General features: G+C 36.2%; 1 non-coding gene across 1 annotated transcript; it reads right to left on the bottom strand.

Moving 5' to 3' along the window:
- Nucleotides 1-3162: 3162 nt before the first annotated feature.
- LOC124886849 lies at nucleotides 3163-3268 on the bottom strand. The gene has a single exon (XR_007044255.1). It is a non-coding gene; the product is annotated as a small nucleolar RNA R71 (small nucleolar RNA).
- Between the last annotated feature and the right edge of the window lie 15629 nt (nucleotides 3269-18897).

Genomic DNA, 18897 nt, shown 5'->3' with positions numbered 1-18897 from the left:
AGGCTTTATGCTTAAGCTTAATTGGAAAATGGCACACTTTCCCAAACACCAATCTGTAAGGTGACATGTCAATTGAGGTTTTTTAGGCCGTTCTTTAAGCCAAAAGTTCCTCGTCAAGCTGCTGATCCCAATTGGTTCGGCCTATATTCACTGTTTTATCGAGTATTTCTTTGATTTATTGGTTTGAAACTTCAACTTAGCCACTAATTTTGGGTGATATAGGATAGCTACTTTATGTTTAACTCCATACTTGTCAAGAAGGGCCCCAAATGCCCGATTGCAGAAGTTTGAGCCTTCATCACTACTAATGACATGCAGTGTTTTGAACCTTTAGAAGATGTTCTTTTTCAGATAGGAGGTCACACTTTTTCTCTTATTGTTAGGGAGTGACACAGCTTTCACCCATTTAGAAACATAGTCAACCACTATGAATATGTACTTGTTTCTACATGAAATCACAAATAGACCCATAAAGTCAATTCCCCAAACATCAACAAGTTCCAATTCGAGGTTCAATTTGAGGGGAATTTTATGTCTTCTTGAGATACTGGAATACCTCGTACGTTTCTAGTTCAGCTCAACCCTTAGTACTTACTTAAGACACTTAAAACTTGAAAATAAAACTAAGTATTGGGGACTTAGTCTTATTTTTTACCTCTTAACTTCAAGGATTATTAAGTTGACCTTCCAAGCTCTGAGATAATGGTATTTGAGTTAAATCATAGTTCGAGGTGTAAGGATCATGTCTCAAGGAAGTTTCAGAATTTTCAGATAAGGTTTGAGCTGTGTTTGGATTGCAATTCCAGTAGCTCAATATGATTTGCCTGCATCACGCTAGTAATAGTGGTGGGACGATTACTGCATTGTGCCAAGCCCATAAATTGCAGTTCAATTGCAACTTTAAACCCCCAGAAGGGCATTTAGGTTATTTTCCCTACCCCAAGTCATAAAAACAAATGATTAGACATTATTCTAAGTAAATTACACTAATCATTCATCAAATTTTTCTCCAAGAAAATCTAATTTAACTACAAGAAATCCAAAGCTTCATCACACACTCTTCAAGATAATCAAGAATCTATGCTTTTGGGTTTATTTACTTTAAGAAGAAGCCTTCAATAACATCAATAGGAATCAAGAGTCAAGTTTCATCATCAAATTAATTAAATAAGGTATGTGAGGTTATGAATAAGGATGCTCTTTCATCCTTGTGCCCAAAAATTGCTTTTAACTTTATTTCATGATTTGTGAATTAGGGTTCATACCAAAACTATTTCATTTTGAATTTATGAGCTTACAAGTGGTTTAAGTATTGGAGTGCATGTTTACCTCATCTATTAATGCTTTGATTTGAAGATTTATGTCATGTATTGCACTTTCTTATCATGAATTCAGATTGTTAAATGATTTCAAGATGGTTATTGAGAACGAAGTTTTATTATGTAATTCTTAAAATTTAAGTACATATGCTTTAAACCTAAGAATGAGTTTTAAGTTTTAAAGAAGACTATGATCTAAAGCCTCTTTTATAAGTTGTTTACCAAGATTTAAGAAAGAATTAATTTTTGATCCTAAACTAAGATAAGGAATCCACATTGTTCATATAGTTTATGATTTAAAGCAAAGAGAAGCATAAATGGTTTTCCTTACAAACCCGTGTGCTATTTTAAGGTGCATTTCCTAAAGTCTGAGCGATAGGTATGGGAGTAGTGTTTAGCACTGAGTTAAGTATGATACCAAAGGTCTCATGCCTATAACTATGTGCCACTATAGGTTTAAGTGCCCATAGTGTGCTAAGTCAGTGATTACTTAAGATAAAGTTCTATTCTAATGGCAAAGGTAGAACAGCTCTCCCCAACATCGGTAAGACATTGAACTCTATGACGACTCACAAGGTTTATGTCAGTTAGCAGAAATTCCCAACATAAAGAGTAAAAGTATAACTTTTAGAACCAAGTGTTATGGCTCACAAAGATTATCTATGTTTTACATACTCATGTTTTATTATTTCGCAGTGCACATTTTATTCGAGCCAAGGTGAGTCATTTACCCTTAGCATGCATCCTTTGAAAGTTTTGTATGAATATTGAACTTTTGTTTTACTTATGCATTTACCCCCGTATGCTCATCACATTCCAAAAGTACTGATTCATATATATGTATATGTGCTACATTGTTTAATAATGTAGGTTCAGCTGCTCAGTTCCAGCAGCATGATTGACCGCGAGCATCTCTATCTACATCCCAATAGTTGGTGAGTCCATATTGTTTGAGGACCCAATTATTTATATTTTCTTCTTATTACAGTATTTGATTAGTTGCTTTTAGTTTAGTTTGAGTTAGCTGGGGGTCTGTCCGAGTAGCTTTCTAGCTAGTAGAAGTAGAGGCTTGTCCAACTGTCAGTTACATTTAAGATTTTAAGTGTTGATTCTCTAGAATTTTAAGTTAAATACTTTAAAAACATTATTCTTAGTTAAATTTAGTTCAGTTCAGATAGTACTCAGTATTTCAGTGTTATCACATGCCTAGTTTATCCTAGTTTTGTGTTTCAGAACTTGTAGAAGGCTTACATGGTAAGCTTGGGAATACTCGTAGTCCCAAGCACCGTGTGACGTCGCAAGACACATTTTTGGGGTGTTACAGATACCACCTTGCATTTGGCATTGGTGACAAGACTTTACCAACTCAATGGAATCCCTATGCATGGAGGGCCAATAATGCCCCTATTAAAAGATTTTAGCGGCGGTAAGAATTCGTCCATGGTTACCACCGTAAGGTGAAGAGTGGAAAGCTTCAAGGATATTATTTATCTCAAACTACATAATTCACCACCTAATGAAACCATCCACACACTCCTAAAATAGAAATGGCTTAATCCCAAAAATATCTCTTAGCATCAAACAAAAATTGTGTCTTTTGGTTGTTGCTAATTCCCTTAGTAAGTACACCACTTGCTATATAGTTGGCATAGTCGGCATACCATGTTGCATTTTTTTTCATAAAGGACATAACTAATTTATTGGGAAAAGCATCATCAATTTTAATTTCTCCATGCCTTTCATGATTACCTTCAAGATGCAAGAGACAGTCAGCCACTTGGTTATTGCACCCTTTTCGATCTTTCACCTCAAAGTTCAATTTATACTTTCTCCAAAATACTTCAATTGAGGTATAAAATCATCAACTTTAGGTAATTGAATGGAGAGACTTTGTATGAAGTATGGGAGAGATTCAAAGGAAAACTAATGCAATGTCCAAACCACGAGGTCTCGAAGAAGATGATTCTCAAAATTTTCAACCGTTCTCTTGACCCACTCAATAAAACCAAGGTGGAAAATGCAGTAGGGGACTCTCTAGTGAAGTTTCATTATCATGATGCAATGAATTTTCTTGAGGAAGTTACCAAGAAAAACTGAGGATGTGATACCTGAGATGTCAAGGTTCCTAAAAGTTCTCCCACTACATCCTTGGTTGGCAAGGAACAAAGAAAATAAGATGAAGAGAGAGAGAGAGGAGAACATGGATAAGATGATGATGCAACTTGAGATTTTGAAAAAATATATGATGGGTGCACCCACAAAAGCGGTGAATGTTGTTTCATCAAAAACCTATGAATATGATAAAGAGGCTAAAAAGATTGATAAGAAGATTCAGTACTTGGCAAACTAACTGGGGGATTCCCTCCTCACCTATCAAAGGCAAGTCGGGAATCAAGGTTTGATGGACCATGAATGTGATTATGATTGGAGAGATAGAGATCGTGACTATGAGCACTATGTACCTCTATATTATTGGGCAAAGAACTAAGAGCCAAATTCCATTGACCTCGACAAGTACAAATCCGAAGATGTTTTGGCAAAAATTTTGATGAAGGTGGATGGAACAGAAAAGATGATCCATAAAATGAAAGGAGATTTCTCAAAATTCTCACAAACCATTTTTTCTAATTTCGCCCCCATCAAACAATTGGAAATCCAAATTAGGCAAATTTTCACTCAAATAAATGCTAGGCCAAGGGGCAGTCTTCCTAGTGATGCTATTGTAAACACGAAGAATAAAGCTCAAGTTTTAGCAATAGTCACTAGAAGTGGAAGGAACTTTGGTGATCACTTTTTAGAAGATTTGGGTGAAAAAGTACCCAAGGTTAAGCCAAAAGATGTACCACCACAATCTCATGAAAAAGAAGACAATAAAAAAGAATCGGTGGAAGTTGATGATGTGGTGGTTGAGAATGAGAACTAAAAAAATTATTTGAGGACTAGAGTCTAAGTCTCTACCCCATTTCTACTAAGGTTCCATTGAAAAGGTGATGGTAACAAACTCAACAAATTTATGACCAAGCTTAGCAATCTTTCCACAAGTATCCCATTGCTTGAAGTGATCCAAGAGATTTTGGAATATCCTAAGGTCATGAAAAAGTTGCTGTCAAATAAGAAAATTATTGAATGTGACTCAATTGATGTCAACCATGGTTGTTGTGTTATTGTGAGTAGCAAGGTTGCGGAAAAGAAGGAAGACTCCAGAGCTTTAAGAATATTTTGTACCATCTAAATGGATGTGTTTACAAAAGCTCTATATGACTTTGGTGCAAGTATCAATCTCATGCATTTTTCCATCTATAAGAATCTTGGTTTAAATTCACCAACCCCGACATCTATGAGACTCTTAGTGATGGATCGGTCGATCAAGAGATCGATCAGAATTTTGTTTGATGTTCTAGTCAAGGTGGACAAATTTATACTTCCGACAGACTTTGTGGTTCTGGATTGTGAAATGGACCAAGAGGTACCCATCATCCTTGTACGATCTTTCTTAGCCACCGAAAAATCCATTGTTGACTTAGAAATGAGGGAGATAAAGTTTAGAGTGCATGAGGATGAGGTTTCCTTTAAGGTTTGCAAGATAAGGAAACAACCCACAGAACTTCAATTGATATTCGTGGTAGATGTTGAAATTGAAGAGGTGAACAAAGGGGTATTTGAGGACCCACCTTGACAAAGAAAAATTAAAGACGTCATGCTACAACGATAACTAAGGAACTATGTGGGAGGCAACCCACAAATTCCATGAAAGTGGCTTGTATCCTTTGCTTTTGCTTATGTAGTGTAGATTTTAATTTTGAAAATTGAATAACCCATGCATTTGTGGAACTATTGAATGTATTGGAGGTTCTTAAAAAGGGGGAAATGTGAAATTTTTGCACTATTAACTAAACTAGGGAAAATATGTTAAATTGTGAAATAAGTTGAATAGGGGAAAGCAAGGGTGCATAAATGCCCTCAGTTACCGTGATCGCGACCCGTGATCACGGTCACCCTTATGTTGATAATTACGAGAACATAACGACGATCACGGTCATCTCAACTATATAGCCATTTGATTCCCCTATTTCCCTTACACTTCCTTTTCAACTTTACTCTCTGATTGGACCCATTTCTAGATAAGATTGTGAGATGTCCAATTGGATTCTTGTATCTCTCTTGAATTACATACCCGATAGGTGTTGTTAATCTATGCTTTAATTATTGAAAATAGGTCATAGAATGTATTTTGTAGAGAGGGCCTGAATCTTTGATTTTCATGCTTTATTATTTCATAAAGTGTTATTGTGTGGTATGTAGTTGTTGGATTATCTTGTGCACATAAGCGGGGAAGTCTTGAGTACCCAAAATATGTGTGGAAATAGAGACAAATAAAGAGTTCACACTAAGTGCTCGATATAATGCCCAAATGAATTCTTACTAATGGTTTTACAATCTAAGGGCATACTTGAGTACCTAGTAGGTAGTTCTGTGCTGTTAATGTGGATTTTTCTTGTAATGCATGCTTGTGGGCTTATATTTGGAAATTTGTAAAATGGAAAATGGGTCTAAAACTAGTCTCAGTTACCACAATCACGTCCATTGGTACCACAAATGTGGCACCGTGATTGTGGCTCCAAGGCCCAAGATTGCGATAAGAAAGTATAATTTTCTACCCTGCACAAAAATCCTACACTTTAAATTTTTACATGAACATCACAAAGCAACTATCTAATGGGCTTTGGTGGAAACATAGCTTACTTGTGCATAAAAATGACGATGGTGGTTGGGTGTGTTGTATGCTTCTTTTTAGGATAATCTCAAGGACAAATACTAACACATCATATTCATGCTATCTAAGTGCCATACTCACTACTATGGTGATGTTTTGAGGAAAACGTTTCTCCTGAAGAGAGGAATAAGTTTGGATAATATGCCAAAAAAGCTTCTGGCATTTCATAAAGGCTTGAGGCTATAGGGTGGTGGTGTTTTTCCCTGAGTTTGTGTAAGGAAAATGAGAAATGGGTCAGTGAATTCTTCGCCAACCTTAGCGTAGTGTCATTCTCAGATCTATCCAACATGACTATCAAGATCTGGTGAAAAATGTTGAACTTTGGGGAGGAGCAAATTAATGGTATCTATGGGATCCCAAATGCAAACATGGGTGAGTTCAAAGAAAAAAGGTATGAGCTGGGAAGCTAGTTGGAAGAAAGATTATTTCCTAGAAAGGAGGTCTCATTAGAATAAACCAAGAATAACATCCATATGAATGACTTTACTTTTGAGGCATGGATTTGGTTGAACATAATATGTAGCTAAGTCTCTCCTTGCACTAGCATGACATCAGTCCCCGACTTGTCAGCCCAAATGGTCGCATTTATTCTATATAGCATTTCCTTGAATGTTGGTGATCTTGTGGTATCTGATATAAAGTTCTTTAAGAAATAAGGTGGTACACATCTTTTCTTTCCCTATTTGATTACTGAGATTTGTAGAAGAGATAGGGTTGAATAACACTATGAAGACACTTAGGTTCACTCTAGTACCCCCACTTATCCTTTGATAATTTGATGTGAAGGTGCACCAAGTAAAATCAAAAAGAGAAAAATCGACTTGGGAAAGTCAAAATGCGAGGAGCCTGAGTCTTGTAGGCCATCCACTGCTGGACCTCTTGAGGACATTGGAGTTGATATTGCGGCTATTAAGGAACTCATGTTAGGTTTATTAGAGTTGATATTACGGCTATCAAGGAACTTATGTCAGGTTTACCCTGGGGACTAAAAGATCCCTCCACCACTTAACATTCATATGTGTCACAAGCCGATTATAGAAAGTATTAAGAGGAACATAAGAAATAGGAATCCACCATTACTAGACTTTACAAAGTCAACTCATCCTTAAAAGCATCACATCATAATCTCTGGGTTGCATATGAAAAGATGGTCATAAGGGAGAAGAAGAGAGATAGGTTCTTTAATAAGCTATGGAAGAGGGTGAAAGGCCTTTGGAAGGTCCTAAAACCTTGTGATCAACTTTTTTCATATTTAGTGGAGAGTGATGATTAGGCCCCAGTCGAATGGTCCAATCATAAAGAGGATGATGATGAAGTAGAGTCTCAGAGTAACAACAGCTCTTGATTCGGTTTCATGGAGCACCCATATCTCTCGTTATGCTTGATTATTTATGTAGTGCAGACACTGCCACCTCTTTAGTTGGGGGTTCCTATCTCTGTATTCATTCGATCTAGTCCTGTATTATTGATATTTTTGGACATTTTTCTCCTGTTTCTTTTTTTTTGATTCTAAACTTTTTTATTTGGGTTGTAATTTTTGGGCACTCTGATGGTACCCATATTTGCATGGATTAGTTATTTTGTTCTTATTTTGACCAAATGAGTTTTTCCCTATGATAGACTGAGTGACAACATTCTTAAGGGGAAAGCATCGTGCTTGGGTTTAAAACCATAGATGCAAGGGAAGTCTGAGTACTCATGGAATCAAAGTCACATATCCAAGGGAATTCTGAGTACCGACAATATTTCCGATTTTGGGATTGCATTTATACCTATGGCGAATATCGAATAGTCATATGATGGGTTGGACCGTATGAAAACCACAATGTTAGATTAAACAGTTGGGTTGGTGCCATAATTAGGAAATCATGCATCGTGCCCATGCAAAGTAAGCACCCCCTTCGTCCAAAAATTTTCAAAATTTGAGGGCATGGAAATAAGCAACCTTATAAAAAATTTTCTTCTATTTTTGTGACTCTAAAATTTTGACTTATGAAAATTAGGAGATACTCTATTTTTTGTCTCTTGCAGAAGGGGCAACTGAACTGCCATGGAAAATTTTACATTCCATATGTGGTGAGTTTATTTGTCTAAATCTCATGCATACTTGTACCATTTAGAGCTTTTTCCATTAGTCTCTCAAGGCAAATTTTGATCCTACTTGGTTAGAGAGACGATCTTAGGCCATCTTTATGACATTGGAAATCCATTTTATCCTAAAATTCCTACCGCTACATAGTTGTTATCCCTAGTCACCAACTTTGAGCCTTTAGACCTTTCTTTGCAAAACACATTACAAGCTGTGAGCCTTTCAATCTTTATCCTTCTTTTGAACCCCACCCTCCTTAAATTTAAAATTATAACTTGCGGCCGAAAGCCTAAGTTCGGGGTATTGATGATTGAAAGAAGTAACTTTGGTCCATGAAGTTGTAAGTAAGTTCGTATGAGTTTAAGTATTAAGAACAAGTGAATAATAAAAGGGAAGGACCCAGCAAAGGAAAGATAAGCACTAAGGGTACAAAAAAAAGTGAAAAGGAAAATGGGTGAACCATGAAAATTAAAAGTAGGAATGTGTAAAGAGTGAAAATAAAGTAAATGGCCCATTACCAAAATTTTGATGAAATAGTGTGATGTAGATGTTCAAGGTGGCTTTACTGATGTTGTTCCTAAAAGATATCCTACCCTACCCCCAAACCTACGTTACAAGCACAAAAAACCCTTCCTCATTCCAAACCTAGTATTTTCATTGTAGCGGCTATTGAAAATAGAGGAAAGACTATGACATGGTACTTGTAAGCATTGAGAGTTCTTGGGAGAGAGAGAGTGTTCTACACTTAAATTCCTTGTTGTCTAATTGATGAATTGTTGAGTGAAATTTTGTTTCTTGTGAGGAGGCATGTAAATAAGTTGAGGTAGGTAATTTCTTCATCTCCCCAAAAATGAGGCTAAAAGAGTATAATATAGTTGGGGTCAAAAAGTAGGCAATTTTAGTGTATTACAATTTGTTGGATAGTTGCTCTTTAAAGTCTCTTGCATCTTTGAAAAATCACATTTTATGTTGAGGGGTGTTGTATAAATAGTTTTGCCCATGTTTGAAGATCTAAATTGTGTTATTAACTAAGCTTAAAGTCACTAAGATCATTTGGGTCATTTGATGTGGGCATAAATGTGCATAGTCTCATGTTAAGGAGTAGTGTTTCTTGAGGACAAGCAAAGCTTTAAGTTGGGTTATGGATGAACAGTGAATTTACTGCTTATTTATGCTCGATATTCGTGCATATTACCATGTTTTGAATGAATAAAAGAAACCTATGTATGATTAAATGCACTAATATCCACATTTTGAAGGCATAAAGGTTATGAGATAGAAAAATATAGAATTGAGCTAAAATGGATCAAAGGAAGAGAAAGGAAGTACAGCTACAAGACCTTAAGCAGAAACAAGCCTCAGTTAATGCAATCGTAGACTGAGGGTCACAATCACAGCCATTCAAGATGATCAGCAACTGCTATCGCATTGATCTACACGAGGTCGCAGTATCCACGATCATGGTGAATCTAGTGTGATCGTAGTTACGCGGGATTTAGCTCAGGCACAGTTTTATAATTTTCAACAGCCGACCCAAAATTCTTTAAAAGCTTAAAGCCCTTCCCATTTTGGGCATTCTAGAGACTAGCAATACTTTGAATTTGAAATTGAAACCCTAAATTTGGCAAGAATTATAATGTTTATTTGGAGACTTTGATTTTGATATTTGTGAAGAATGTATGCTTTGAATAACCCATTTGGTATATGTTTCTCTCTTTCTTCATGAGTAGCTAAATCTTTTCATCTTTGGATTATGATGAACTAAGGTGAAAATTAGTTGTGGATTGTGTTGTATTTATGTACATGCTAGTTAGATGATAATGGGTAATACTATTGTTTGATTAATTTGGTTGGATTTGGTGGGTGAAACCCCAAATACCCACATGGGTTTGTGATTGAAAACTCCATGCTCTTGAAAGCTCAAACCATCCTTTAAAGAGAGGTTTGGGTGAACTTTAGAAACCCTCATTATCCTTGAAAGAGGGATGTGGGAAACAAGGGAATAATATATAATTATTGGGTTGAATCTACTCACTTTTTCTATCTTTGACCTTAGGGTGTTTTGTTGTTGATTTTGCCTTAGGTATCATCCTATACATAGGGATAACCTAATTGAGTTAGTGGGTGAATATGATTTTCACACTTGTTAGGTACTCAAAAGGGCCAACAACTGAAACCTTGAGGTTTTATTGAGAAATTAGCCTCAAGGATCCTAGACCTAGCGTACCATATTAGAAGTTTACTAGCATGCACATAAACTCTCATACATCCACACCTAAGTTGCCCTTAGGTAGACATGATCCCAAGATTCTTCTAATTTTGAAGTTAAATCAAAGTTTGTTTCTTAGTTTGTGAAATCAAGTCACTAGTGATATACACCACTTGTATCACATACCTGGTAGATGTCATTAATCCATGCTTTAATTGTTGAAAATAGGTCATAGAATGCATGTTGTAGAGAGGGCCTCAATCTTTGATTTTCATGCTTCATTATTTCATAAATTTATCTTATTTGGTATTTAGATACTATATTATGGTTTGCACATAAGTGAGAAAGTCTTGAGTACCCAAAATATGTGTAGAAATAGCGACAAATGAAGAGTGAACACTAAGTGCTTGATATAATGCAAAAACGAATGCTCACTAATGGTCTTACATTCTAAGGGGATAATTGAGTACTAGTTGGCCTATTCCACACTATTAATGTAGATTCTTCTTATAGAGCATGCTTGTAGCCATAGATTTTGAAATTTAGGACATGGAAAATGGGTTTGAAACCGATCTCAGTGACTGCAATCGTGGATATTAATACGACAATTGCATTAATGTGATTGTGACTCAATGGCCCGTGATTATGTTAACAGAGTAAATTTTCTATCTTGCACAAAAATTTTTGCATGAACATCACCAAGTAACTATCTAAAGGGCTTTTGTGAGAAACATATCATACTTGTGTATAAAAATGGTAATGATGGTTGTGTGTGTTGTATTCTTCTTTTTTGGATAATCTCATGGAAAAATATGACCATATCTAATTTATGGCATCCGAGTACCACACTCACTACTACAGTGATCTTCTAAGGACAAAATTGCTCCTGGAGAGAGGAATATGTTTGGATAATGTCCTAAAAAAGTTATTGGCATTTCATGACAAGCTTGAGGCTACATGGTGGTGGTGTCCATGTAGAGTTAACACCTCCCTTCATCCAAAATTTTTTAAAAATCAAGGGCATTCACGTGAGCAACCTTGTAATAATTTTTCTTCTCTTTTTATGACTCTTAAATTTTGACTTGTGAAAATATCAAAATATTTTATTTTTTATCGTTAGCGGAAGGGGCAATGAACCTCCTTGGTGAATTTTACATGCCATATATGATGATCTTATTTGACCAAATCTCATGTGTACTTGTACCATCTAGAACTTTCCCCATTAGTCTCTCAAGGTAAATTTTTATTCTACTTTGTTGGAGAGATGATCTTAGCTATCTTTGTGAAATTAGAAGTCCACTTTAGTCTAAAATGCCTACCCTTGCATAGTTGTTATCCCTAGACATCTACTTTGAGCCTGTAGACTTTTATTTAGAAACACATTACAAGTCGTGAGCCTTTCAATCTTTATCTTTCTTTTGATCCATAGCCTTCTTGAACTTAAAATTATAACTTAAGGCTAAATGCATAAGTTGAGGTGTTGATGATTGAAAGAAGTAACTTTGGGACACGAAGTTGTAACTAAGTGCCTATGAGTTTAAGTATTAAGAACAAGTGAATAAAAAAAGGAAAGGACCCAACAAAGAAAAGAGAAGCACTAAGGGTGCAAGAAAAAAAGTGAAAAGGAAAATGGGTTAACCATGAAAATAAAAAATTGGCATGTGTAAAGAGTAAAAAAAAAAAAGAAGTGGCCCATGATCAAAATTTAGATGAAATAGTGTGATGTATATTTTCAAGGAGGTTTTAGAATTGTTGTTCCTAAAAGATATCCTACCCTACCCCGAACCTATATTACAAGCATAAAAGGCCCTTCCTAATTCCCAACGTAGTATTTTGCATTGTAGTAGCTATTGAAAATAGGAGCGAGCCTAAGGAATGATACTTGTTAGAATTGAAAGTTCTTGTGTGAGGGAGAGTGTTCTACACATAAACTCTTTGTTGCATAATTGATGACTTGGTCTGTGAATTTTTTTTCTTGTGAGGAGGCATGTAAATAAATCGGCCAATTTTGTCATCTCCCAAAAAATTGGGTAAAAAGAGTGTAATGTAGTTGGGTTCAAAAAGGAGTGAATTTTAGAGTAATATTATTTGTTGTGTAGTTGCTTTTTAAAGTCTATTGCCTCCTTGAAAAATCACATTTTATGTTGAGTGGTGTTGTGCAAATAGTTTTGCCCATATTTGAAGAGCTAAATTGTGGTATTAACTAAGCTTGAAGTCATTAGGATCATTTGGGTAATTCGATATGGGAATAAATTTTCATAGTCTAATCGTAAGGGATAGTATTGTTTGAGGACAAGCAAAGCTTTAAGTTAGGGGTGTTGATGAGCGGTGATTTACCGCTCATTTACGCTCGATATTCATGCACATTACCATGTTTTGAAGGAAAAAAAGAGGCATATGTATATTTAAATGCACTAATATCCATATTTTATAGTCATACAGGTTATAAAGTGGAAATATATGAACTTGAGCTCAAAAGGATCAACAGAAGAAAAAGAAAGTGCAGATGGAAGACCTGGAGCTGAAATAGGCCTCAGTTACCACAATCACGGCCAGTTAACACGGTCAGCAACTGCAATCATGTTTATCTACACGCGATCAAGGTAGTTGTGATCATATATAATCTAGTGTGATTTTGGTTACGTGAGATTTAGCTCAAGGAAAGTTTCATAATTTTCAGTAGCCAACCCCAAATCCTTTAAAAGATTGAAATCCTTTTGCATTTTGGGTATTCTAGAGACTAGAAATACTTTGAATTAAAATTGAAACCCTAAATTAGTCAAGAATTGTAAAGTTGATTTGGAGACTTTGATTTTGATATTTATGAAGAGTGGATGCTTTGAACAACCTATTTGGTATATGTGCTCTTTTTTTTTCACGAGTAGCAAATTTTTTAGACTTGGGATTATGTTGAACTAAGGTGCAAATTAATTATGGATTGTGATGTATTTTTGTACATTCTAGTTAGATGATAATGTGTTATACTATTTCTTGATTAAATTGGTTGGGATTTTTGAGTGAAAACTCCAAATACCCACATGGTTTTGTGAGTGAAAACTCCTTGCTCTTGAAAGCCCAAACCATTCTTGAAGAAGGGTTTGGGTAAACTTTAGGAACCCTCATTATCCTTGGAAGAGAGATGTGGGAAACAAGGCAATAGTATATAATTAATGGGTTTAATCTACTCATTTTCACAATCTTAGACATAAGGGTAATTTTATGGTTGATTTTGCCTTGGGTATCATCCTAGAAATAGGGATGCCTTAATAGAGGTAGTGGGTGAGTATGATTGTCACACTTGTTAGGTTCTCAAAATGGTCAACAATTGAAATCCTTGAGATTTTATTGAGAAATTACCCTCAAGGGCGCTAGACATAGCCTACTATATTAGAAGTTTACTAGAATTTGCATCAAATCTCACACACCCACACCTAAGTTGCCCTTAGGTAGACATGATCCGAAGATCTTTCTAATATCATAGTTAAATCAAGTTACTAGTGATATACACTCTTCCTTAATTAAGAAATGAAAACTCCTTAGTTTCTGGACCAAAGAAAATTTCCTAGAATTTTGCTCTCTATACCCATTACGACTCGAGGGTACGAGCCATATGTTGGGGTACAGATGGCATGGTTAGTTGTATGCTAACCAATCTTGGTTGATGGGATAGATTTTGGTTACTAGAATGGGTAAGGCTTAGGGTTACGAGTCGTATTGGTGGTTACAGTTTGTTTGGTTCCTTAACTTAATCTTAGACTTGGTTAGTTAGGTTAAATATGAGTACGAGTGGCTCACCATGATCCGTAAGCCAAAGTACAGGTCGTATCCTGGACTCATATAGTGGACAGTGTCTAAATCTTCTTTGGTTTTAATTCTACCAGGGGTATGGATGAAGGGTACGATCGTATGCTTTGAATATGACTTGGTTGCATGAGTTGTATGCTGGACAATTTTTTTATCAAAAGATTGAGGCTAGGATATAAGTAGAGTGTACCACTCGAATTAGAAGGATACGACTCGTGAGGGTCAGTCGTACCCTTATGATGGGATTTTTGATGCAACTTAAGTTGGAGTATTCTGGACATTCCCCCACGTATACTAATAAGGTCCCAAGACTTTTAACCTAATTTAGAGATTATTTACCCTATTATTCTATCCATTAACACTTATAAACTCTTCTAAACACTCTATAATTCTCTCAAAAGCTTTTAGGTATGGGAAGCTAGGGTTTCAACTAGAGGATTGATTTGGGGCTTGTCTTGGTGATTTCTTTTAATCATCATCTTGTTTTAAGGCATGTTCTCTTCCCTCATTGTTAATTTTATCTAAAGGCATGGATTTTATGAATGTTTTCATGATTGTTTTGATTACATAATTTTGGTTTCTAAATATGAATTGTGGGTTTTTATATTAAATGGTTTGTTATAGTTTTTTGTGGTTTTAATTATGATTTTATATGCATTAATGGTGGCTTTGGACAATTGGATTTCATGGGAATTGTTTAATGGTAATTGGAAGTTATTTTGGCCATATTATGCCCCTAATATGTTTAACAAAATGCTTATAAAGATATGTTCATTGCATTGACTACTTTTAATAGAACTCTTGCTTGTTCTAAATCTTGGTAAAGGAATTATGCATGGTTTAAATGGCTTGGAATGGTAAATGGCTAATGGTTATAATTAAGGGGTACATGGAATCCCCCAAGTGGTTTAATATAGTAAATGGAAGGGCACTTGAAAGTCCCCTTAACCTATTTATGGTTGGCTATGGATAGTATTTACAAGTATGGTCGGTATGACGATACTACCACTAAATTACCTTGGTTAATAAATGGAAAATGGATTAGTTGGTTGCTTTGTAATGTTTTTAGTTGGCAATAATGGCGGGATGTGTAGCAAAGCCATGGAAGGTAGAGGTCCCGGGGGGACCAAAATTGGAAACTTATATTTGCTAATATGAGGTTGGTCTTGGAGACCGTGTGAATGATGTCACACTATATTTTAGGAGATGTATTAGTCATCCCAGGTTTTCTTCCCTGGTCGTATATCTACATGCACTAGGACCCTTTTAGCTAGGGGAGCTGAACCCATATAGCCCTCTGGTGGTTTAGGAAGGCAAAGCTACACAGTCTAGGTCAAGGGTTTAAATGCATGCTAAACCCGATCCCTTTTCCTGGAATGGTTATATATATATATATTTATATATATATGTATGTGTATATATATATACAAATATATATATGTATGGTTGTATGTATATAAATGATTTACTTGGTTTTATAAATGGCATTATTTTATCCTTATCCTGAGATCATGCTAGCATTCACCCGCTAACCCATTTACTGGCATTTGAATACCCATGCTACATAGGAACAGGCTGTTCTACTCTTCCTACATCGTGATTGACTTGGGGACAACACTTAGACTAAAGTGGTGAGCTTTCATCCTTTTGGAAGGCTCCATTTCATGTGATGGATATTTCTTGACATTTTAATTGAATTTTGGGATATTGATTTTGGCCATGGTTGGGGGCATATCCCAACCAGATTTTATTTCTCTTTTTGTTAGAGGCTTTGTGGTACTTCTATGAGTTGGAATGGGTGGGATCTTTATTGGTGTCATCCTTGGCATTATGAATAAGCTTGTAGATTAACATCATTTGACAAAATTGTTGGTTTTTCCATTGTATTTTATTTTGGGTTTGATTATTTTATGTTTGGAACATCTTTGGTTATGTCCTGGTTTATGGCCTTTCTTTTGGAATAGTTTGGTATGGCTAGATTATTGGTATGGGATGCTTGGTCTCGGTTAGGTCAGTTAGGATTGTAATCCTACCCCCGAGTCTTTGTGTAAGTTGTTAAACTATCTTATTGCATGCTCAAAATTTAGTTAACTTAGGACAGGTGGCTAGAGGTTAGGTTAGGTAATGGGGGTAGTCTCTGGTCTTGGTCGGACATGGGATGCCCATTACAACAAGGCCCTGGGTTGGGTCGCGTTAAGTTGGTATCAAAGGATAGGTTCATGGTCAATTGGGAGTCCATAAATTCATATCTAGTAGAGTCTCTTTTAAGGGTGTATAATGCGCCACACTTATAAGAGAGAGGATACAAGGCATTTAGAAATGTTTCACTTTCTTGCTATTCTATTGTCAAACTTGGAGTCTCAGTCTTGGAATCTTCCCTGATCCTTATTTGTTCATCTTTCAGATCATGCCTCATAGATCTAAAACACAGGAAAATTCTTCTATCCTATCTGGTGGTAATGCTGAAAGGGTGCATCCTACTTCTAGAGTTTATCTTTGATCTAATGGTCCTATCCCTGATAGTTTTGGCATTCCATCCATTGCTACTAGTCCTTCTGAAGGAAAAATAACTAATGCAAAATTCCATCAGTCTATTCATGTCATTGCTCAGATGGTCGCTGCTCAGGCTGAGCAGGGTGCGATTGGTGCTTTGTCTATTGAGGCCACAAGGGTTGGCCAATTTAAGAAGGTGGGTCCTCCTATTTTTTTGGAGTAAAGGTGAAGGAGGATCCATAAGGCTTCTTGGATGAAATGGAAAAGATATTTTGAGTGATGCGGGATACTAATGTGGAAGGGATAAATTTTGTAGCTTATTAGCTCAAAGATATTGCCTATCAGTGGTATAAATAGTAGGATAGGGATAAAGGTGATGTGGATGAATCAGTCTTGTGGTATACTTTTTATGGCCTTCTTATATTTGTTCTTTTGAAAAGAGTTGAGGAAAGCAAGGATGGAGGAGTTTGTGAACCTGAAGCAAGGGAGGATGTCTATCAAGGAATATGCCTTGAAGTTTCACCATTTGTCAAGGTATGCTTCTGATCTAGTTGCTAACATGCAGTCTAGAATGAGAAAGTTTGCTTTTGGGTTTAATCGGGATTTGATTTTGAAGAGAAAGATCGCCTTGATGATTAAATATATGGACATCTCTAGGTTGACTCATATGCAGCATGTGGAGGATGAAAAGAGGAAGCAAGAAAAGTTTGGAGATAGACAAAGTAAGAGGGGAAGGTTTTTACACTAGGGATGTGCTCAGTATTAGGGTGGTCGAGATGATATTAAATGGCAAAGAAATAATTGGGGGAGTTCTAGTTCCTACTCTTCTGCTAGTGCTCCCTACCAGTCGGGCGACAGGCGTCATCATGGTGATAATAATTTCTAGGCATAGGGTGCACAATATCAGCCAAGTGGAGGATAGTTAGTTTCTTTAAGCCCTCCTTATCAATTCTATGGTCATCCTCATCGGGGTTATTACGATAAAAGAAGGGATAAATGCTTCAAGTTTGGCCAAGAAGGACATTGATTTAGGGATTGTCTTGTTAATAAGGTTGCTATGGGGGTGAATAAGATTCAAGTGGCTTTATCTTCTTCTCTTATACCTGGTGGTGTGGCTTTACTTCTGTTACTGCTCCTGGTTCTAGTTTTGGTCGAAATAGGTTATATGTTTAGGTATCCCGATAAGAATCTGAGGCATCACCTGATGTTGTTACTGGTAAGTTATAGCTTTTCTCTTATGACGTATATTGTTTACTTGATACGAGGCCCACTCTCTCCTATGTGACTCCATAAGTGGCTGTTTCTTTTGGTTTTAATTTGGAAGTTAGGATATTTTTTCTATTTCTACCCTTATGGGTGACTCGGTTATTGCTAAGAGAGTCTATAGGGGCCATGTGGTATCTTTTGGTGGCAAGCAGACCTTGGCAGATCTATTTGAGTTGGGTATGGTGGATTTTAATGTTATTCTGGGTATGGATTGGTTTCATTCTTGCTACGCTTCCCTAGATTGTCGAACCCATATGGTTATCTTTAGATTTTGTAGTGAACCGGTTATTGAATGGAAGGGTGGTTATTTATCTCCTAGGGGGATATTTAAGTTTTATATTAGAGCTTAAAGGTTAATCTCTAAAGGTTGTCTTTATCACTTGGTCGGGGTTAAAGAGACAAACTTTGAAGGTCCTTCTTTGTAGTCAGTTCTAATGGTTAATGAGTTTCTAGAGGTTACGAATAATCTTCCTGGTGTTCCAATGGATAGGGAAATAGAGTTTGGTATTGACTAGGTTTCAGATACTCTTCTAACTTCTATTACTCCGTATAGAATGGCTCTGGCTGAGTTGAGAAAACTCAAGGAGCAACTTAAAGATCTTATGAAAAAAAGGTTTATTCATCCTAGTATATCTCCTTGGCATGCACCAGTGTTGTTTTGTGCACAAAAAAGATAGTTCCCTTCGGATGTGCATGACTATAGGTTGTTGGACAAGGTGACAATCAAGAACAATTATCCTCTTCCAAGGACAGATGATCTGTTTAACCAGCTGCAAGGTGCCAAGTTCTTTTTTATGATAGATCTTTGGTATGGGTACCATCAACTAAAGATTAAGGAGGTAGATATCCTTAAGATGGCTTTTCATACTCAGTATGGGCACTTTGAGTTTTGATAAGGTCATTTAGGTTGACTAAGGCTTTGACGGCATTTATGGATCTGATG

This window comes from Capsicum annuum, chromosome 8 (genome assembly GCF_002878395.1).
Source record: "Capsicum annuum cultivar UCD-10X-F1 chromosome 8, UCD10Xv1.1, whole genome shotgun sequence".
NCBI lineage: Eukaryota > Viridiplantae > Streptophyta > Magnoliopsida > Solanales > Solanaceae > Capsicum > Capsicum annuum.
Note: the sequence above shows the minus strand (reverse complement) of the source record. Positions and strands in the feature narration are given on the sequence as shown.